Source organism: Sus scrofa, chromosome 2 (genome assembly GCF_054392235.1).
Source record: "Sus scrofa isolate SSC_HxYL_T2T_F1_AM1 chromosome 2, Sscrofa_HxYL_maternal_Yorkshire_Landrace_v2.0, whole genome shotgun sequence".
In the NCBI taxonomy this organism is placed as follows: Eukaryota; Metazoa; Chordata; class Mammalia; order Artiodactyla; family Suidae; genus Sus; species Sus scrofa.
Window position 1 is genome coordinate 22,640,420 of NC_139384.1, and position 23,490 is coordinate 22,663,909.

A 23,490-nucleotide genomic window follows, 5' to 3' on the forward strand; every position below is an offset into this window, starting at 1 on the left:
TTGATTTCTGACAAAGATTGTGTCTCTCTATTGGTTTTTTTGGGCACAAAATCTACTTGATAGTTAAGTCTCTTTATCTGGGGTTTGGAGGTTCAGGCCATATTAGAATTTGTACTTGGAAGTTCATAATAGTGACTGCATCTTAACACGTACACTGTGAATGGGAATAAAGGAGAAATTTGTTGATTTTTGCAAAAGGTCTGGGTATTTTACGCAGCAGTTGGAGAATAACTCATTACTAATTTCTCATTTAACTATTTTTGAATGTTTATTTGTAAAGATACATGTTTGCCACGGTTAAAACTTTTATGTTCCCAAGAAAGTGTTGCTTAATTGATATATTTCGCTTTAGAGAATGCTCATTAAAGTGCATGCGCAGGCAATACCTAAAATATGTAACTCCCTAGTGGATCTGGTGTTGAGAAGGCAGACTGGTACCGTGAAGTTTATATTGGTTGGTAAATACAGATTCAAATAATATAGAACCTAAATTAGAGAATCTTGGTGGTCATTTAATCTAAAATTTCATTTAATGCATTAGGAAAATGAGCCATTGGAGAAGTTAAATAATTTGTCCAAGGTTACCTTTTGTTACAAAATATGCTAGTGATAAACCTGCATATGTTTTCTGACTCTTATTCTGTATCTTTTTTATTTCTTCTTTTTAACGCTGCACTTGCAGCATATGGAAGTTCCCAGGCTAGGGGTCAAATTGGAGCTGCAGTTGCAGGCCTACACCACAGCCACAGCAATACTGGATCTGAGCCACATCTGTAACCTACAGCACAGCTTGTGGCAACTCCAGATCCTTATCTCACTGAGCAAGGCCAGGGTTCGAACCTGCATCCTCAGGGACACTATGTTGGGTTCTCAGCCCACTGAGCCACAACACGAACTCCTTTTCTATATCCTTACCACTATACCATGTTATATACTGCAAGCCTAATAAAAATTAAAATATCGCATTTAGTGGAGGACACATTTCTCTAAACAAGAGTGGTGCTAGGGCCATATATTCTAATGCTATGTGTTGATTTTAGCCAAAATCTGTGGTATTCAAAGGGACTCTTATTTGTAGGCTCGCAGCATTATCTGAGTTGGTAAGAGGCAGAAAATAACTGGGTGGGAATTTTAATAGCTCCTGGTAGTAAAGACAGTGACAGCTTCATAGAATTTGATTCTGTTTTCAGTATTTTATAATCAGTTCACTTAACTCCAAATGAATGGTGGTTCATGTGGTTCCAGGATGAATTTCTTTTATAAAGGTTCTTACTCTTTAAGAAATATAGACATGGCCTTAAAAACAATTCAGTCTTTTACCTCATTGCCTCCTTTTTCAACTGGTAATAAATTGTTGGCTGAGGTTAGATAGGCTTATAATGGGCAGTGGGAAAACCCTCTACCAATGAAGAGATTTATATCTGAACCATCTGAGAAACATTCCTTTATGCAATAAATACTAGAGGGAGGAGATATGGGCCAACAAAGAATGAACAGACTATAAAGAGGCATTTATCAGGATGATGGTAAATATCAACCTTTAAAAAAGGAGAACTCTATAATCCATAGTCAGTATCTAAGTTTTTTGTGTGTGCTACTTTATTTATTTATTTATTTTTTTTTGTCTTTTTTGCTATTTCTTGGGCCGCTCCCGCAGCATATGAAGGTTCCCAGGCTAGGGGTCGAATCAGAGCTGTAGCCACTGGCCTACACCAAAGCCACAGCAACGCGGGATCCAAGCCATGTCTGCAACCTGCACCACAGCTCACGGCAACGCCGGATCGTTAACCCACTGAGCAAGGGCAGGGACAAAACCCGCAACTTCATGGTTCCTAGTTGGATTCGTTAACCACTGCGCCACGACGGGAACTCCCTTGTGTGCTACTTTTGACAGGATCTGCCTTCAGCAGATCTCCTTAAACAAATTTATTCTAGACTTCCATAGATTTTGCCCACCACTCTTCTCTGTGTCTGATGTTGAGGCTTTATTGCTATGTAGCATTAACTACTTTTTTTATTTTGGTGATTTTATTGATTGTATTAGTTCAGCAGAGTTCAGTTTATTCCATTACTTATACTTGATACTTGTTCAGGTCATTATCCACAGGAACAGAGAATTTCCAAGTTTATTCTTAGATAATCTTTTGGAAAATGCTTAATGCGTAGAAGGCACTCAATAATTAGCTACTGATTGTTGGAACTTGATGTTATCCTCCCTCAATAATTCTTGACTTATTTATTCAAACAATAATTTTTAAAATGTTACTATTTTTCTATGAAGTCTTCATTGCAGATTTATATGATTCTCTCTTCTCCTGGAGTTGCAATTATTTTTATAATTCCTTATATCACGGAGAAGACCTCTGGTAGGCAAGTACCCTGTGTATTTCATATTATGTCTCTAAAGGTCTGTTCATTTTACTGTAAGTGCCAAAGCTGGGCCTAATTAATGGAAGATGCAATCTGATTACCAAGAACTGTATTCTGAATCATCATCTAAGTTGTATTTTCTTTAAGCAGAAATTGAAATTGTGGAACATCAGTGGGTTTGCAGACTAGTTGTTGATCATTATCTTAACTTTATATGAATAGAAATACAGTTGACCCTTGAACAACATGGGGAAAGTTAGGGGTGCTAACCATTAGAACAGCTGAACATATGCATATACTTTATAGTTAGTCCTCCACACCTGAGGTTCTACACCCATGGATTCAACCAGCCATGGGTGATGTCTTGCTGTAGTACATATTTATTGAAAATAAATCTTTATATAAGTGGATCTATGCAATTCAAATCCATGTTGTTCAAGAGTCAGCTGTACTTTGAGGTTGGTATTAATTAATGTGAGAATTTGAACATCAATACACAAAGTATGCACTCCACTTCCCTCCCCCAACTCCTCCCCAATACTTTCTTAACTTCCAAGCTTAACTTGAGAATCTTTAATTTAATGGCTCATCTTACATCAACTGATTGCATTTGCAGTGGGATATTTGGACTGGCTTTAGTCAACGAATGTTTATTGGGAGTCTTCTATGTTTTTAATCTGGTAGGTTAACATAAATGAGGCAAGATCAGTATATATCTAGAGCTAAATTTTATCAAGCACTTACAGTTTACCTGACAATATGATTAGCATGTTACCTGCAGTATTTCATTTAATAATTGCAAAAATTTTGAGGCAGTTATTTCTGCTGCTGCTATTTTGTAGATAGGAGAATTGAGACGCAAATGGGTCAGGTAATTTGCCTGAGGTCACTCACCTTATGGCAAAACAGGGACTTGAATTCAGTTGTCTGTTTCTAGAGCACCTGGTCTGAACCTAAATGCTGTGAAGGCTTTGATAAGCCTGATTCCCCTCTGCAGTTTCACCCAGCATTAGGATGCCTGGATTTTGGTCTCTCTTTATTCCCAGTAATTGACATCCTACTTGGCCTTTAGTGTTCAATAAATGTTTGCTGAATGAATGTGTGCATAGGAAGGGATGATCCTTCTCAGAGCGTTTGCACTGACCTTGGATGACTTCTCATTTCATTTATCAAAACACACATGGTAATGCAGAGGCACCAAGTAGGACAAAGAGGATCAAATAACCAAGTTAAAATGTTTTGTTCCAAACACTAATAACACAACATTGTAATGAGAATACTGGACAGATCCCCCCCCCCGCCCCCCCGCTTCTCCAGAGAGTCTAATTATTCGTGAAGGACAAAGATGGTTTGTAGTGTTTTTAAGAAAGAGAAACATATATCAGAAGGCATAATGAGATTTTTGGTAATAGAATTTTGTCTTCACCGAGCCTATTTTGCAACATACATTCTTAATGAAAGAAAAGATCAACAAGCCACAAACAGATCTTTTCTGTGAGAGATAAAGCAATTAGAAAATACAAAAGAAAGGAAATAAAAAAGCTCTAACACACTGGAACAATTACAAACGTTATAAGAAAATCAATAAAATCAAACCTACTCTTAAGGCAGCAAGTCTATTTAAACATTGTTTCAGACTATCAGATCATTACAAAGAAATCTCGGCTAGGAAGATTACAGTGTAATTAAATAAAACCAGAAACATTAGGACCAAGAAAACCATAGGGAGTGGCAGCTTTTATGCTCTACTAGGATGTCACCTCATGAAATATGTCCTTATGGTGAAGGAGATCTGCTGGGGTCCTTAAATTAACTGAATCAGAGTAGAATGGACAAGAGTTGGGTTCATTTCCTTTCGACTAAGTTAGCAGTTAGTCATTTTATAGTATTATTCATCTGTCAATAATAATAATAATAATACTAAGTTATAATTGAAAGCATAGGACTGTGCTAGATAATGTGGGAAAAAACTCATTTTCAGGTTCTCTGTCATCCACACTGGTTTCAGAAACTCTTACTCATCCCTTAAGAGTTGTATCAGTTGTTCCCTTATCCGTGACATTGTCCCGGATTGCTTTAGGCAGAGTGAATCACTTCATTTTCTGGGCTGGGCAGCAGTTTATTTAGTCCTGAGCTCTCCCCTGCATATCTCTCACAGCCCTTAGTTACTGAATTGTTATGCTTTGATTATAGCTGTCCCTCAGACTAAGAATCATCTTACTGAGAGGAAGTGGTCATAGAATGTTTTCTCTGGAATGAATAAAAGAACAAATCTAGAAAACGGAACAGTTGTCTTAGCCTAGTTCCTGTTTACCAACCTCCACCTGTGAAATGAGTTTTATATCACTTATTCTTAGACAAATATTTACTAAGAACAGATTATATCCCAGGGACCTTGTTTAGTATGAAGGGTACAGAAATAAGACATATCTCAAATCAGGGAGATTTAGGAATTGGTAAACTTATTAAAATACTTTCCCATGTGGTAAATTTAATGCTAAGTGTTCCCCTCCCCCAAAAAATCCTGGCTTATTATCTTTCAAACTATCAAAGATAAGGAAAGCCTGAGGAACTATTTCAGACTGAAGGAGATGAAAGAATGATGATAACAAAATGATTCTGCAAATGCATCTTTTTGCTATGAAGAAATTTACTGGGACTATTGGCTTGAATGGGGTCTGAAGATTAGATCGTAATAATATATGAGTAGTCATACCCTGATTTTGATTATTGTTATTATCTAAGAGAATGATCTTAGAAGTCCTTTGGATGGGAGGAAAGTATTACCAGATGGAAATCTGCATCTACATAAAGAATTATACAGCACTGGAAATAATTTGTATTAAAATACACCCCCACACCCCCACATGTGAGTGCACGCACGCGCGCACGCACACACACACACACACACACACACACACGCCTTGCGTATAGACTATCTCATGGAAACATTTCTAATTTCAGTAACTTCAGTGACTTGTTATTGCTGGTAGAGGGAAGAGTTTTTTTTTTTTTTTTTTTTTTTGCTTGAGGAACTTTGTTCTCTTTCATATCCAACATAATCATTAAATGTGTTTAACAGACCATTGGTGAGAGTTTTTTCAAAAATGAAAACTCTTTGAGAGCCAGAGTGTTTCTCTGAACTTGACAGCTTCTACAGTTTCTCGGGGGCCCAAATCAGGCACAAAGTTTGGCTTGCTCCAAAGAAGGGTGGGGCCCATTGCTTCCAGGAAGAATCATCGGATCATCATCTGCCTAGTCAAGGGTAGGAAGGTGGGTTTTATGTACTCAAATATTTAAATATGAGTTTAAAAACCACTTTAATGTGTCAGTGTAGTCCTGTTATCATACACATGTGGTATGTATGAGTTTTGCCCAAGAAGCATGACACATTTTTATTTCTCCAAATTGAATTAAATGTTTTTGCATCCTGTTGCTGTCATTCCTTCCTAGGGTTTCCGAAGAAATTTGGGGTCTTACATGGAATCCCCAAAGTGAAAAGCCACTAGTCTTTAATTCATCGTCTCCCTGGAGATGTGTGTTAATACACCTATTTCTTTCTGATTCTTCTGCATGAGGGAAAATGCATCATATATTACCTAAGTATCCTGCCACACATTTCATAATTTTCTATTTTATAGTATTTAGCTCTTTCAGCTCAGTTGAATAAATATTTGTTCAGCATCAACTATGTAAGCAGTGATGATGAAGATGTTTTCTATAGTTGAAAACTCATAGTTTGGTGAGGAGCATATGTCCTCAATTGGCTATTTATTCCATGACTGTAAGTGATGGTCTAAGTGACTGCCTCTGAGAATTTGTCTTGTTTTCTCCCTTCATGTTCCTGTTTCTTTTTCTCCCCACCTCCTTTTTCACATGTAAGCACAGGTGCAAGTTACTAGCATCTGTGCTGCTACATATGGAGGCGATTCAGCCATTATTTAGGCTTCAGTAATGCCAAGAACCATAGGTGTTTCTGATACCTTCCTTTTCAGTTGATTTCAACTCTTTACCTGATTCTCTATAGTAGAAATGGGAGTCATTGGTGTCCACAGACACCTGCTGGGTGCAGAGATTAGCACCAGATGTTGCTATAATGTGTAGTCACCCAGGCAGAAATACCCCTCATTAAGACAAAATTCTGCCAGCAGAGATGCTTACCTGGCTTTTCCTACTGTGTGGTACCTGAGTATTGACTGTGATTCTTCCATTGGGTCCACCCAGTCCTAACACTGTAACACCCCAGGAGCAACTGCTTAATTGGGCCTTTATGAAAACAACACAATTATTTATTTAAAGTGCTACCATTTGGAATGAAAATTGTATCAATATAGGAATGTAAATACATACAAATAAATGACATGTTTGAACTCATTATATGTGTTTTTTGTTGAACTAACCCATTTAATTTTCATCACTCCATAAAGCAAATATTATTGTCTTTTATTTAAAGCAACTTTGAGTGTGCCCAAGGTCAATAGAATGGACAACTAATAGAGCTAAATATTCTGATCTCAGCAGCCATGATTTTAACCATGAGACTCTAGTGCCTCAGAATATGTGCAAAATCTGTAAATCATATTCAATACATTTCTGATTTTAAACTACTAGTTGCTTTTCACTTCCAGAGAAAGTGCCCGTGTTCTTGTCTTTACCTGATCTGCATCAACATTACTGGTATATTTTTAGGGTACGTTTTATAGTTTATAGAAAAGCTTAGCTGTTCTACATTCATTTGCTCCAAGTTACCTATCAGTATAAGTCCTTATCAACTGATTTCTATGAAGATTTGTTCTTGCCTCTGCTTAATGCCTGCAAATTATTCACCATGAAGTGTATTGGTCTCCTATTGCTGCTATAACAAATGATCACAAACTTAGTGACTTAAAACAAGTTTATTGTCTTATAGTTCTGGATGTCAGAAGTCTGAAATAAGCCAAAATTAAGGTGTCAGTAGGGCTGGGCATGTTCTGGAGGTTTTAGAAAATAATCCACTTTCTTGCCTTTTTCAGGTTCTAGAAGCCCCCACATTCTTGGCTCATGGCCCCTTCTATCTAGAGTCTGCAATGCCTGGCCAAATCTTCCTCATGCTGCATCACTCTGCCACTGACTTCTGCTTCCTTCTTCCACTTTAAAGGACTCTAGTGATTATAGGGGGGCCACCTGGCTAATCCAGGGTAATCTCTTTATCTTAAAGTCAGCTGACTAGCAATCTTAATTCCATCTATATCCTTAATTCTCACCATGAAAGTAACATTTTAACAGGTTCTGGGGATTAGGACTCAGATATTTTGGGGGGGGCTTATTATTTTGTCCACCACATGGAGGGGTAGTTTTACTTCCCTTTGGAGCTTCTACAGACTTATCTCTGTGTTCGGATTCAAAGCTCTTTACCTCCCTTCATTCTCTGTTCTTCTCTGATAATCTGCGAGAGGTCATATACCATTTATTGGGGGGGAAGGGATCTTTTTTTTGATTGAGAGTAAGCTAAAATTAAAGTCTATGTTGGAGAGGATGAAGGGCATCTGTAACACTTCCTCTGTAACCATAATATATTCTCCCCTTTGCAGTAGCAACTAGAAATCATTCTCGTTTAACTGCTATCCATTCAGTTTGACATGGGCTAAGTTATCCAGGGTTCTGGGAGGGTTGAACTAGATAGAAGTTAGGGCCCAGGATAATAGGATCAGTTGGTAATTGGAAACTCCAACTTGCCATGGACACAAGTCCTTTCCTTCAAAGGCATTATTTGTAATCATTGATATTCTTAGTTTATGAAGCGTTACATAATCTGGCCTAATCCACTCCTTTTACAGATAAGGAAATCAAATTCCAGAAAGACGAAATGACTTTTCCAAGGTTCTACTTCTAATAAATTACAAGGTTTGCACTGGAGTTCAAATCACTGCTTTTCCACTTCACCACATTTCCTTCCACTAAATGTTAACCCACTTTACCTTGGCTCCAGTACATTTAGTGGGTTGCTAAGGCCACCTGGCTCTAAGGTATAGAAGACTATAGCCGATGATTCCTGTTTCCTCTCCTCTAGTTCAAAAAGATGAATCCTGGGCTATGATATTCTTGGAGATGCGTTCCAGCTCTGGGAGAGGTGTTTCTTGTGAGTTAGGGGAATAATGAGATCTGAGTAACTCTGAAGGCAAAGGAGCAAGGTTGCAGACAGGGGTCTTGAGAAATAACAGTTGCCTTTTTTTTTTTTTTTGTCTTTTTGCCTTTTCTAGGGCCACACCAACAGCATATGAAGGTTCCCAGGCTCTAGGGGTCTAGTCGGAGCTGTAGCTGATGGCCTATGCCAGAGCCACAGCAATGCCAGATCCGAGCCATGTCTGCGACTTACACCACAGCTTATGGCAACGCTGAATCCTTAACCCACTGAACAAAGCCAGGGATCGAACTCTCAACCTCATGGTTCCTAGTCAGATTCATTAACCACTGAGCCACGATGGGAACTCCAGTAGCTGTTTTTTGAATACTTTCACTATGCCAGGCCAGGCATTTCGATGACCATGTTATCAGCATGTTGTCACTTATTTCTCACAACAGCCCCCTGTCTCCCTGCTGCTGAGGTTTGTCAGTATCTCATTATCTATATATTTTTTTTCCAGGCACAGAGAGCACTGTATTTTTTAGTCCCACGATGGCAAGAGGTTACCAGCCAGTTCATAGTTATGACACCTGAGTAGAAGGGACACATTTCATTTCCAGGCTGAGACTCGGTGAAGCCCCGATTATTATTGAAGCCCTGAGCAACCCTTCAGGCTGGCTTCTTTCCTCCCCTGTAACAATGACAGAGGCCTTTGTCTTCCTGGCTGCACAAATGGGGAGGGATTGTGGGTGGTATACCCTTCCCCCCACCGCTGATTGATGTTGGACATGCAGCTTTAAGGGTGAATACACTTTTGGTGGGTGCAGCCCACCTGACCCTGTGGGATTGCTAGCTGAACATGCTAACATAAGCTAACATGCTAACATAATCCGGCATTATTGTCTCCAACTTAAGCTGATGAAATTTAGGGGTAGACAAGTTAAATGCATTGCTAGTAATTGACAGAACAGGGGTGCACGAGTCCCCACCTGAAGCCAGAGCCCATACTGCAGATCCACATCACCGTGTTTACTGTCTCCTGAAGTAGAAGGCAGGCAAAGGGGAGGGTGTCAGCTTGAAGGTTAAGCTGCTTTTGAGGAAGGGTCTTCACAGTTGTACAGCTAAGTCTGGTGACTTTAGGGTCTTTTTCACTTTGAATCTTCAGAACTTCCTGTTTTATTTTACTCCCTTGTTTCCTTCACTCCTTTGTTTCCTTCTTTGTTCTGAGCCTATGCCCTCAAATAACTTCAAACTTTTTAAAAAATTAAGCACAGCTCTAGTTTTCTCTCCATACTTCAGGGCATTTTGCACGTGGCCCTGAATGATTTTCAACGTTAAATAAGCCCTCCTCTCTGCCTCTCTGCAGTCCCTGAGAAGTGTGTCTGCTTCCATCCCTTTCATGGAAGAAACCACTTTGTTCTAAACAAACACACAGAGAGACAAGTGATTGAGTATTGGAAAGGCAGGGAACAAAGAGAGCTGCTTAGCTGAGACGGGGAGCAGGGTCTGTTAAGCTGGAGTGGAGAAAAGAGGCAAGAACAACACGTACCTGGTGACTTGATCATTTCAGATTTGCTTTCCCAGGGGTGCCCACTTGAGCTGTGTTTTCACCCTTTAGAGTAGGGCAGGTATGGGGAGGAAGGAAGCCACTCTGACTTTGATTTTGCCTCAGAGAATGGCTGTGGTTGAGAAAAGTTAATTGTTGGAAAACAGGCTTGGCTCTGTTCCTGTGCAGCCAGGCCCTTCTGGTTTCAGGACCAGACCCAGCTGCTTTGCATAAGGTTTATGACTGTGAGCCATGAGACAGCAAGAAGCTGCTTCAATGATTTAATTTTTTTTTTTTTTTCAAGTGAGAGAAGGGTTTTGGCCGTAAGTGAAAGGAGTCACAAAGTGAGAGAGGTGACATATGAGCTAGAGGCATTTTTAATCTTCATTCTCCCCTGGAAAGAGGAGTCTTCAAAGGGTTATGAATGCTCAAAAAGCTAATGTACATCATTGGGAACAAACCTTTTATACGGCCGAGAAAGACAGAATTAAAATTCTGTGGGATAGAGTTTCAGAGACAGGTTTCTTGGAAAAAATATAAAAAAGTGTTCGTAACAGACTTACAATAAAGGAAAGGCATTACAATGGTATGAAGCTTCCCATAACTGCAGTGAGTTTAGACAAAACAGAGGGGACATCATAAGAGGGACTTAACCTATAGGAAAAGTGTCCTTAATTGTGTGCCCTGTAGTAGTTGACCTCCTTCAGAATAGACTAAATGGTCTTTTAAAAATTGCCTATTTCTGGGCTTCACCTCAGACTTAGCATTTGAAAATGTTTTTAGGTGGGGGCTGGAATCTGAATTCCCTCAGAATATCTTTTAGAGTTTAAGGACCACTCCTAGAATTTATGCTAGGTTGATACTCAAAGACACTTTTCATTTCTGAGAATTCATGGCTTAGATTCTGAACTGCTTTTGCTGTTGACAAGATATGCATCTTTCAACAAATCATTTAATCCTCAATTCCTTTATTCAGATGATCTCAGATACATTTGGGGACTTAAAAATTAATATTGTGTTCCTGGCTCCTATCCCTAAAAAATTCAGATTCAGTAAGTCTAAGGTAATTTGTATGGTCAGCCAGATTTAGGAGCCAATGAATTAAATTACCTCTCAGGATTTTCTAGCATCAAAATTTCATGAGTCTGCATTATTTAAAGTTATCAAAAATGTGTTATGCCCCATCTTATCTACATCTTCTTCAGGTAGGATGTTTTAGGAACTGGCTCCCTTTTCTAAAGTTTTATTTATTTTTCAAAATCACAGTGAGGTTGACCTTATCTAGGAATATGCTTCCTCTTTCTGCCCCACTTTAGCAAATGTAGAATCAAACTACTGTAATACCAAAGGATGTTCAAGTGTTACCTCCATTGTGCTCACCTTCTTCCAGAGATGGTTTTATCTAATTGTATGAGGACTGGGTCCAGAACTTGCATGGCTCCCTGGTAACAGGGTTATGTTAGAGGGTCAGCTGCTCTTGGTACCATACTCTGTGGATTACACAGAGGGGTTGTTATGGAATCAAGACGTCTTCTGACTCCTTTTAATTTCCTCTCCCAGAGCAGAAACAATGGGTCAGACTGCCTTCTAATCACCATACACACTACCTTACTCACAACACCATGGGGCAGAAATTTCCCTAGTCTCTTATAGAAACACATCGGTCAGGCATACATGGCTTCTTAACACAAGGAAAGTGTAAAGGAGAAATTTTTGAGATCACACATGTTTTTCTAAGTATTACAGATGTGTAGCTTACAGTTCAGAAGGAATTCAGAGAATGTAGTATATGTTGTATAGAAAAAATAACTATAGTTATTCAACACATATGTTCTTGGCAAGAGGAAAAATCATTACCTTATAATTCCAGGAGTCTCTTAAAGGAAAATCTCCCAAGTTTCTATCCACACAGAGTTTAAGGTCTTATGTCAGGATAGTCTCAACAAAATTCAAGTGAGTTATTAAATATTAATCTATATGCTGATGGCCCTATCCTAAACAAAGAGGGAGCAGATGTCCAAAACAACTCCTGTGTCCAGAGCCTAATAAAGAACTTAGATCCCTTTATTATCCTGAAAATATTTTTGGAAGGGATTCCCAGGCCTGAGGTTGGGACATTATAAATGGCTTCCAATTTCACCAGCTCTAGTGTAAAATGTTTCTTTGTAGTGCCTTTGATTATCCAAAATAGTCTTTATTATTTAAGAACTTGCCTCTTCTAGGAGAAACAAATACTTGTTAATGGTTAACTGCATATTTGCTACTATAGTGACTTCTTTGAAATTAGAGTGATACTTTGCTTCCCTCTATTCTTCAAGTCAGAGAAATTCACAGCACCTTATTCTTAGTGAGCAAAAAATCCACCTGGGGAAATTGAAAAAATAAATAAATAAAAAGAGAGAAAGAATTTCTGACACTGCCAGAGATCTGTCTCTGTGGATGTAGGTCTGGGCTACAGCGAATGACTCAGTATTTTAACAGTGATCCTGTGCAGGCTTCACTTGGGGGATGTAGTCCTTATTCTCTTGGCAGTGAATATGGCTTGTAGATTTGAATGGGGCAGCTTTTTGCCCTCTGAATTACCTCTAGACAGTGTGACTACACACTGATTGCCTTGTTTTGAAAAGTCATGGACATATATCCTATAAATAAAAAAAAAACATTATTAGAGTAAGAGAAAATAATTTGACTCTTAAATGATAAAAATGGGATTCAAGACAAGGGGGTTGGAGAAGGTTGCTTGAGATTTGAACAGAGTCAGACAAAAAAATATACCTATATAGGTAATATATAAATAGATAGATAAGTAGATAGATAAACATAAATAGATATCACTTTGGAGACTTAAAAGTATTAGAGACTTGGGAGTTCCCATCGTGGCTCAGTGGTTAATGAATCCGACTAGGAACCATGAGGTTGCGGGTTCTATCCCTGGCCTTGCTCACTGGGTTAAGGAGCCAGCGTTGCTGTGAGCTGTGGTGTAGGTTGCAGATGTGGTTCGGATCCCACGTTGCTGTGGCTCTGGCATAGGCCGGCGGCTATAACTCCGATTCGACCCCTGGGCTGGGAACCTCCATATGCCACAGCAGCGGCCCAAAAAATGGCAAAAAAGACCAAAAAAAAAAAAAAAAGTATTAGAGAGTTATTTTAAATAAGGACAAGGAAAGGAAAAATAGAATCAAGCAAAAAGATGAGTAAGTGTTTATACAATGACCTTACTTAAAGAGTAATGAGATGGTATTTGTTCTTTCATGTGGTGTTCCACTCCTCCATTTATTTATTAAGAATTTCTTGACAGTCAACAACATATATAGTTCTATGTTCGGCATTGTTAGTAATTTTATTTTTTTATTTTTATTTTTATTTTTATTTTTTTTGTCTTTTTGCTATTTATTGGGCCGCTCCCGCGGCATATGGAGGTTCCCAGGCTAGGGGTCAAATCGGAGCTGTAGACACTAGCCTACGCCAGAGCCACAGCAATGCGGTATCCGAGCCGCGTCTGCAACCTACACCACAGCTCACAGCAACGCCGGATCCTCAACCCACTGAGCAAGGGCAGGGACCGGACCCGCAACCTCATGGTTCCTAGTCGGATTCATTAACCACTGCGCCATGACAGGAACTCCCTGTTAGTAATTTTAAAAGAGCATCATGCATCATCAGTACTTCTTTAGGAGTTGAGAAGGAAATAGGAGATTCAGGCCAAGTTCACATGAAAGGCTACATAACAACACAAGACATGATACAAACAATATCATCAGACATATATGATTACAGGCCAAGGAAGTGGGACAGATGTGTGTCAGGATGTACCTGGCTCTCTTCTACTTGATGCCTCCTACCAACCAGTTCTGTTCTATTCTGTTCTGTCTGCCCTTTGGAATTCGGTCCAACCCCAACAAGAACCATCTCTCTCTCTCTCTCTCTCTCTCTTTTTTTTTTTTTTTTTTGTCTTTTTGCCTTTTCTGGGGCTTCAGCCACAGCATATGGAGGTTCCCAGCCTAGGGGTCGAATTGGAGCTGTAGCCGCTGGCGGCCTATGCCAGAGCCGCAGCAGCTTGGGATCCAAGCCACATCTGCGACCTTCACCACAGCTCATGGCAATGCCAGCTCCTTAACCCAGTGAGCAAGGCCAGGGATCGAACCAGCAACCTCATGTTTCCTAGTCGGATTCGTTAACCACTGAGCCATGACGGGAACTCCCAACAAGACCATCTTTAGAAAACATCTTGTTAGTAGAAGCTGGCTTGAGAGTCAAGGTTCCTTTTTCTGGCTCTTAAAACCTGTTAACCCTCCCATGTTGCTTGAAATTTCTGATGCTTGTGCATTAGTCCATGTTAGCAATATACTTACTGTTTTGTCCCATGGACCTATCTTGAATATTTGTCAGGGATGGTTCTGTGTCTAGAAACCTAATCTAATTTAGATGTGGATGAATCCAAAATCCAAATTATATCAGCATTCATTCTCACTATTTCTCAGCTCTGTTTTTTCCTTCATTGGCTTGAAATATTGGTAAGTGCTTGTCTTACGGTAGCAAAGAAGGCTTAGGGCAGCCTTTTTTGCACTGCCATCATTTTAAAAGGAGAGTGCTTGTTTTACTCACATTTCTGGCAAATATCTTTAGGAGGAAGGTATAACTCAAGTTCTACTAACAACTGTGATCTAGGTGATTGGTTTTGTTTTCACTCCTGGAGCTGGTAGATAATAGAAACCCAAAGACCTGGTAGGCAGGTAAAAATTATTGTATAGTTCCTACACTTTGCCCTTCAGGTTATGGTAAAAGGTAAATAATTTTATAATACTAATACCTTTTAAATGCTGTGTGCTTTCAGTCTACTTGAAAACACAAATATATTTTAATAAATACACTCCTGGTTGCACACAACACTCCCCAAATAAAACTGAACAGTGCTCCAAAATGTAGCAAAGAAGTTATAGGAATAATAACTGATTTTGTCAAATTAACAGAATGGAACTTTACTTGAATACACCAAATTCCTATGATTGTTATGACAAGTGTCTGCCTTCCTTGTTTCTTTTACATTAGTACAAACCACCTTAACTCTATTACATAATAGAAAACTGGCAGTTGTTATATTTTATTATTATTTGCAGCTGACAATGGTTATTACTTCATGGAAAAGTAAAATGCTGTCAAGGGAATCCTGTAATAATTAGTTTCAGAAGTGTATGTGCACATGAATGAGAAAGGAAGTAATTATAAGTAAATTTGCAGGTTGTCATCTAGTAAATTTTCTTTAAGTTAAATATATTTCTTTAAAAAATTCCTTTGGAAATACATCAAAGCTGTATTTTTTCTTATAATTGCATTTACCAACACACATCCCTGAGACAATTCAAGGGATTTGCTCACAATATAGAGACTTTCAGGATATTCTATTATTTGAAATTTAGTTCGAGAGCCAACATCGAGATGGTCATTTTAGAGAAAAGAAAACTATAACATCTTAAGGAGATTGAGAGAGAAGCAATGATCTGGTAGGTCAAGAATAATTGAAAATACCCTTCATCTCTTTCCTTGATCTTAACGCGATGTCCTTTAGGTATCTTCCATAATATGGTCACATGAAATATGAGAAAGAACTGTGGTTTTGGATTTAGGCAGACATGAATTCAAATCCTGATTCTACCACCTACTGGCCAAGTGATTGTGGCAAAGTCTAAGTTTTCTTATCCAGGTAATGAAATTCAAATAGTTACTTCACGGTATCAATAAGAGCATCAATTGAGATAATGTTTGTAACATGCTTACTGAAGTACCTGGCAAAACATAAACATTCAGTAAAAGTCAGTTTCCTCTGTTTAACTTTTGAAAGCACCAAAGAGACTCTGAGGCATGGACAGAGATTAAGATTTCTGTAGTACTTCATCTACCTTCTTTGAGTGCTTCATTTCTTAGAGGAAGTGCTTAATGGTCATCAGGGGCCTCTTCATGTAAGAGGCAGAATATCAAAATGATTTAGGCACTACTTTTGTTTGTTCTTGCAGGTGATGGACATAGAAACTCTTAACCACCTGTGTTCTGGATGGAAGCTGTACCTGTAGGACCCTAGTAAAAAACAAATTTATTTTTTACAAAGCCTAAAGATAATTCAATGGAGAAAGTAAAATATTTTCAACAAACCTGCTGAAACCTTTGGATAGCCCTATAGAAAATCAAAACAAAACTATAAACTCAGTTCTTTTCTTATACCATACATAAAAAAATAACTTGAGATGAATAATATACCTAAAGGAAAACATAGTTTACAACACCGAGGCAGACAAAATTTTCTTAGAACTCGAAAAATACTAAATAAAAAAGAAAAATATAATGTGTTTGATCTCACCAAATTTAAATAAAAAGCCCCTGCTTATCACAAGACACCATTAAAAAAATAGCAAATTGTTGTCTGGAGAAAATACTTGCAATGGTTTGGATCTAGATTATAAACAAAACAAAACAAAAACCCAATTCCTCAATAAAGGGAAACAACCTGATAAAAGTAGAATGGACACTTCCCAGAAGAACACATACAAATGTCCAAGGAGCAAATATGTTCAATATCATAGCAATTTTTTCCTAGTATAATGGCTAAAATTAAGAAAACTGACAATATGAAAGGTTTGTAAAGATGTAGAACAAGTGGAATTTAAAACATTTTATTTATATATTTTAAATTTATTTTTTATTATGATAACATTGGTTTATAATGTTATATTTCATGTGCACAACATTATAATTTTACTTAGCACCAAAATGTAGTTTCCAGCTGTTACCATACCATTGAAAGGAACTCGTCTACCAGAAACACAAAGGCAAAAATACGCAAAATCCAGAGTAAGTGATAGACAGAATCAGAAAATTACAATTGGATTTTTTTTTTTTTACCTTTCTAGTAGGACTATTAAATAGTATACCCTCTTTGCAAAACAATTTGGCAATTTCTTAAAAAGTTCAACATCAACATCCACCTACCCAATTGCACAGCAGTTTCATTTCTAAATATTTACTGAAATGAAGACATGTGTCCACAAAAGGACATGTACAAACTTTTCATAGTAGCAGTTTTTTTTTTTAATAATAGATCAAACAGGAAAATATCGAAATAGCCACCAACAGACAGACAAATTGTGATACATTCCAGCAATGTAATACTAATCAACACTAAAAGGAAGAAAAAATATTAGTAATAAGGCAGCAAGACAGATAAATCTCAAAAATATTATGCTGAGCAAAAGAATCTGGTCAAGGAAGAATACATCTCGTGCATTATGTTTATACAAAGGTCTTTAACAGACAGAGGTCAACTATGATGATAAATGTTAACTGCAGTGGTATCCTAGGTGAGTGCTGGATTGCCAGGATGGAAAACAAAGGAATTTTTCTGGGTAATGGAAGTGCTCTCTGTCTTGATTGGGGTGATGTGCATTTGTTAAAACCTATCAAAGTGTTAACTCACATGGGTGCATTTTATTGTTTATAAAGTGTACTTCAAAGGTAGAAAATGGAGTGCAGACAAGTATATGTAATTATACAGTTATCAGGGCAATCCCTTAGTGAAAAGGATATTCACCTTCTTTAGAATGGTCTGAGTCTTTAGCTTCAAAGGCACAAAGTTCCTATCATCCAAACTTCTGTATACTTGACACGAAGGTACAGAAGGTGGGGTTCATGGCTAGGACCAGTCAGCCTCCTGCTCATGCTCGTGATGTCATGTTGATATTGGGGCTCAGGGTGGGCCACCCTTCAATATACCACAATGGCATATTAATTATTTTGAAATAAAGTTTATTTAAGAAGGAGCCAGTGCAAATGGGATACTGACCTTTTCTGTTTCCCTGAAAGCAGGAACTAAATCTCTTGTGTGGAAGGCGCACTCACTACATCTGAAGGACGCCCTTATTGACAGAGACAGGGGATCTGGGTGAGAGGCTTTATAAACAAACTTTCTTACTGTAATTTACTATGCTAAGCCCAAACTCTGTTTAGATTATTCACTAATTTAGCACCCAAAACCTAAGTTTCTTTGTCCTGTCAACTCCTTACAAATGTATTATTTCTTTGTCTGAAAAATAAAAGCTGCTTGCTTTGGCTGCTTCTTAGGTCCTATTTCTATGAGACATCTCTGTGCACAAATTTAAATGTGTTTCTCTTTCTTCTGTTGCTGTATCTTGGGTCAATTGTATTACTAGTTCAGACGCAGGAACTCAAGAGGGGTCCAGGGGGGATTTGCCACCCTCGCCCTCTAGTGATGGGACCTCCATTCCCTCCTCCTCTGTTCTCCCATTCCACTTCTGCCCTACTCCTCTTTCCTCTTTGTCTTTTGCCCCCTCTTGTTCCTCTAACTGCCCTCTCTTATAGTTATTTTAACAATTTTAGAAAACATGAATACACACATGAAAAGCAGCAGGGAAAAAAAATTCACTTATACTTCACCATTTATAATCCAGAAATTTCCATTATTCAGTTAATTTCTCTCCTACTTGAGTTAATTTTTCTCTTAATTTGAGATGATGCTGATTATACAGTTCAGAGCCCACTGCTCTCTATTAGCTTATAAGCATATATCTACTAAAACTTGCTCTAGAGATTATTTCATTAGTAGTACATTCCATTATATAGCAAACAGTAATTTAGCTATATGTGTTGTGAATATGGATATTAGATAATCGTAATTTTCTTATTTTTATAAACAACTCTGTGATCGGCATTTTAGTGCATAAATCCTTTGCATTTATTTTAAAATTTTCATCAAAAGTACACATAAATACATTTTGAAGATTCAAGTACTTGTATATAACTTATTAAAACAAAAACAAAAACAAAACACTTTTTCTATGCCCCTCTCCCTCATCTCCATAAGCTTTCTCTCCTAGAGGCAACCACTTTTTTATTATTATAGTTATTCCTTTTGATATTTACTTCTTTATTTCCAATTAAGTTGTCATGTTGGCCCATCTTAATTTTTCAATTTCAGCCTGGTCTGTTGAATTTAAAGACTGAATTATCTTTTACACCATTTCTCATAATGCACCACTCATATACTCATCTATACACCATCTCAATAGAGTTGTGAAGGTATGCAATCCATAAAATACTATTTTGTCTTTCTTTGTAAACAAGGTTGTGGCTAAGAGTAGGATTTGAACATCCTTTTTTCCTTCTTTGATGAAATACCATCATCATATAATCTGAATGACACCTCAGGCTCATTATGGCTTTTGATACAGATGGACGTGTTTAAATCTATTATGTACTGGCAGACAAATCAGCTTTTTATAATCTTGTATGGCCTCAGGTTTTTAGGAAAAAGACATAGTAGAAACTCTGGGGGTCTCTCATTGCCTGGGCTTCAGTATTGATAATAATATGTAACAGTCAGGTTTCAATCAGAAAAGCTCTCAGAACAGTTGATAACTATATATATAGTTCTCCTGGGTCTCTAGCTTTCTGACTGCAAATCTTGGGTCTTCTCAACCCCCATAATCATGTGAGCCTATTCTTTATAATACATATCCTTATTTATTATAAAAAATAATTTCACATTTTTTTGGTCTTTTTGTCTGTTTAGAGCCACACCCATGGCATATGGAGGTTCCCAGGCTTGGGGTTCAATCAGAGCTGTAGCCACTGGCTTGTGCCACACAGGCACAGCAATGCCAGATCCTTAACCCACTGAGTGAGACCAGGATCGAACCTGAGTCCTCATGGATGCTTGTCATATTTGTTTCCGCTGAGCCACAACAGGAACTCCATAATTACACATTTGTGATAAAGAATATAGTCAGGTGTTTCTCTCTGAGCACCTTGTTCTTGTTTATGAGACACCCTGACTCCATTATTTGCTCCAAGACCATGTGCTGGGTTGACGGCCACACACGTGCTCGGTGTCAATACATGGAGAATCATTTTCAGCTTCTCATAAAATGTGTGTAGGTGCTTCAGCTTCTCTGTCCAGCACTTCACTATTGTACTTCTAAGCTCTACATTTACCAAACACAAAAGTTCCACAAGGACCTGAAATAGTAAATTGTGCTGCCTCAGAAATGACAAGGTTAATAAAACACCTTGCAACTTCTTTAACAGTTGATAACATGCCATTACACTTTGCCAATTAAGACACATTTTTAGAGACCCCAATTTCAAGATAATCTTTGTTGAGAACTTATATGTCATCTACTGTGCAAGGCACTTGTATATATATTTTTCAGTCTTCAAAACACTTGAGAGATAGGTGGCATTAATCTCATTTAAAAATGAATAAATGGAGGCTTGCCAAGGCTAAAAGCCACTCCTAAAGCCTTTATCTAATAAGTGTTTATAACTAGGATTTAAACAAATTCTACCAGATTTTGCTTCATGAGATGTGAGTACACCTTTTGTTCATATGAATAAACTGATAAACCTTTTAATGATTTAATAAAAGAGAAATTAATTCATTATGTAATTTTTCAAAATTTCTATTTAAGATCATTAATTTAGCCATTTCCAGCTAGTAAGAACTTTTAGTCTTACATGTTGTTATTTTTGTTTATGAATCCGAAGAGACTATACACTTGCATCAAGAGTTTCAGTGAATCCAGGAGTTCCCTTGTGTTGCAGTGGGTTAGGATCCAGTATTGTCACTGCAGCAGCTCGGGTCACTGCTGTCACATGGATTTGATCCCAGGAACTTTCACGTGCCATGGGTGCAACAACAACAACAAAAAAATTTACAGTGAAGCCAAGTTTTCTTTCTAATGCCTTGCCTAGTATTGGGACTTGAAATAGAGGCTGCTCTTGAAAGTTTCATAAAATTTAATTTCTCTGTGTTTAGACCCAGATGCATGACTTTCAGTGAATAATTGCAGTCATTTTTGTTCTTGTCATTTAAAGAGAGGAGCCTTGCCCTTACAACCCAAAGGACTTCAAAACATTCATCATCTGGATGTTTCAATAATGTTTCTCCTTCATGGTGGCCATCATCAGGACCACCAAGGATTCCATCCTGGGACGGGGCCAGGTGAAATGAAGCATAGACCTTGAGGGAGGCAGTGTAGGCTAGAGGCCAAGATCTTGGGTTCTGGAATCAGGCAGATCTTAACTGCTAACACAGTTCTGCTACTAATTAGCTATATGAACTCTCATATTGCTTAATCCTGCTAAGGGTTGTATTCATCTATAAAAAGAGAGAGAGAGATTAATAATACTAGTTACCAAATAGATTTGTTGTGGGAATTAAATGTGACAATGCAATGAGAAATTCTTAGTATAATGGCTGGTGAATAGTGAACACTTAATAAATGTGAGCTAGTGCTATCCCATCATCATCATTGTTGTCATCATCATTATTGGCAAAAAATAGTAGGAAAACTCTTGAAGGAAATGGGAAGTCCCTGTAGCTCTGGTGCAGCTGCAGATTATGAAGCATCCCTGTGGAGGGTCAGTCCATGTAGCCCATTCACAGGAAGCACCCAGAGGTGTAGAGGGGGACACATTGAATAGGGTGATTTTTGAAGTTATGATGGACTATAGTAGTTTTATCTTCAGTTATTAAGTAAATATTTCATGCTACTAAGTATGAAGTGGGTAAGTGTGGAATGATGTCACTTATTCATTCAAAATCTATTTATTGGGTGCCTTTCTGGATTGTTTTAGGAACTGGGGCACAGCTTTGAATTAAAAAGATAAAACCTGACTTCAGAGAATTTGCCTACATGGGAGGAGACGGACAGTATATCAAAAAAAGATAAAATATATGGTATGCCAAAGAGCAGTAAGTGTTAGAAAGAAAAATGAAAAACAAAGCATAGAAGAATGATAGGTAATTCTGGGTGGGTGTTGCAATTAAAAAAAAAAATGGTCAGAGAAGGTCTCACAGAGAAGGTGACATTTTACTCAAAGGACTGAAGGAGGTGAGGGATGCAGGAAAGAGCATTCTGGGCAGAGGGAAAAGCAAGTGCAAAAATTTTAAACTGGGCCTGACTGTTGTGTTCAGTGAAGGGGACATTGAGCTAGAGTGGAGTAAGGTAGTGGGAGACTCATAGGGGAACAGATGTGAGAGGTAGGTTAGGAGGGGCCAAAATTATTTCAAAATTATTTCAAGCCTGCTAAGACGTTTAAGGACTTTTGAGTGAGAGAGAAGACCATTAGTAGTTTTTAATAGAAGAATAACATAATTTGATTTACTTTTAAAAGGTATCACTTTAGTTGTACTGAGGATAGAAGATAGGGAAAGAAAGCCAAAAAAAAAAAAAGGTGTTAGGCTAATGCAGGTAAGCAGGTTAGTAACTTGGATTAGAGAGGTAGTTGTGGATGTGGAAAAGGTGATAGGCTTCTGGGTATACTTTAAAGGGCCAACAATCAAGATTTGTTCCTGGGGTGAATTTGGAATGTGAAAGAAAGTGATGAAACTAGGATGACTCCAAGGTTTTTGCTGTCAGCTACTGAGGGTGGGTTGCCATTTGCTGTGATGGGGATATGAAGATAAATTAAGAGTGGAAGATCATATGTTTATAGATATAGATAGTAGATATAGAGAAATTCTACAGTTTTTTAAAAAACACACATTAAATTTCAGAAGCCATTCAAATGAAGATGTTGAGTATGGCGGAGGCTCACTGAGTCTGGAGTTCAGCAAATAAATCAATATTGGAGAAATACATTTGTGAATTATTTAATTGGCATTTAAAACCACGAGATTAGGTAAGATTACCAATGGAGTCAATGCAGATAGAAAAGCCAAAAAGCTCAATAAATGAGACCACTCCAAAATTGAGAGTGAAGATTTACGAGGAGGAATCAGTGAAGAATTCTGAGAGCCAGAGAGATAGGGGGAAAATTAAGGGAGTTTGGGATCCTGGATGTCAAGTATAAATTGTATTTTAAGGACCAGGAACTGCCCATTGGATTTTAAAATATGAAGGTCATTGGTGATCTTGACAGTAAATAAATAGAAATGATGTGATTGGAAATTAAGCCGAGCTTGCCCCCTTCCTTAATAGAACTCCAGGTGGACACATTGAAATAAAGGCTTGGACACAGACTATTAGAAATAGGACATGGCATCAGAAGAAGTACCAGCTATAGTGGGTGAAGTAATGAGAACTTTGCCCAGGGGAGCTCACTGGTGAACGGAGCTAAGAGAACCTGCAGAGCTCATATTGCATCCATATCACATCCTGGTGAGGCTGTGACAGCTAAAAATAAGCTCACTTCCCACTTGGCTGATAGGAATAAATTTTTTTTAAATTAACTCTTCATATTCTTTTATTTAAAGTTAAAGCCTATATGTGTAATTCTATATAGGATGCTTTTGAGTCTCATTTAAGGTCTTTAGATCTCCCTTACGCCTTCTCAAAGCAATTCCTTTTAGTACTGCTAGTATCAAACCACTATCCTGGTAATTATGTTTATTAAATGAATTAGTGAGTGGAGAAAACTGTAGTCATTTATTTTCCCTCTAGGGCAATCTTAAAACTTCAGT

At 37.9% G+C, this 23,490-nt stretch overlaps 1 protein-coding gene and 1 long non-coding RNA gene across 6 annotated transcripts in view; one reads left to right on the plus strand and one right to left on the minus strand.

Annotated features, from left to right (window-relative positions):
• Positions 1-10,220, minus strand: part of LOC146405287 (uncharacterized) — a 59,222-nt gene extending 49,002 nt beyond the window's left edge. The window contains exon 1 of the long non-coding RNA XR_014837054.1: positions 10,023-10,220. This is a non-coding gene — a long non-coding RNA (uncharacterized LOC146405287). The remainder of the gene's footprint in view (positions 1-10,022) is intronic.
• Positions 1-23,490, plus strand: part of LOC146405286 (uncharacterized) — a 952,516-nt gene that overhangs the window by 162,256 nt on the left and 766,770 nt on the right. The window lies entirely within an intron of this gene.